Raw genomic sequence first — 552 nt, forward strand, 5'->3', positions numbered from 1 at the left:
CCAGCCCCATCCCCCTCCCCCCACTGTGTGTCCCAGGGAGCCGGAGCCCCATGTCCCGCTGCAGGCATGTCCCCCCTGGCACCCCCAGCCCACTCCGGCAGACAGGCGGCCAGATGTGCAGACAGATGGCCGCACACACGAGCTGTTTCCAAAGGATTCAGTTTATTAAAACTGTGCAAGATACAAAAATGACAGAGGCGGCAGCAGGCGGGAGCACGACACGGAGCCCCCGCTCCACGCACCTACCGAAGCTGTGGGCTGCGGCCTGGCCCAGTGCCGGGCACCGGGTCCCAGCCAGGACCCAGGCACGGGCCTTCCCGGGACGGCTCCGGGAGCAGGTGGGCACAATAGTTTTTGAGGATCCGTGCAGTTTGCACCAGGCACATACCCTGCACAGCAGGGCAGGGTGACAGCGGGACCCGCCAGCGCTGGGCAATGGCTGGAGTCTGGCTCCCCGACCAAGGGGGCTCCCAGGGCTGGGGCAGGCGGGCAGGGGCAGCGCCAGCAGGGAGGCGCAGCCTGAACGCCCCTGGCGCTGCCAGGGGAGCGTGT

This window comes from Gavialis gangeticus, unplaced genomic scaffold (assembly GCF_001723915.1).
Source record: "Gavialis gangeticus isolate Ggan-Ray unplaced genomic scaffold, GavGan_comp1, whole genome shotgun sequence".
NCBI classification, from domain to species: domain Eukaryota; kingdom Metazoa; phylum Chordata; order Crocodylia; family Gavialidae; genus Gavialis; species Gavialis gangeticus.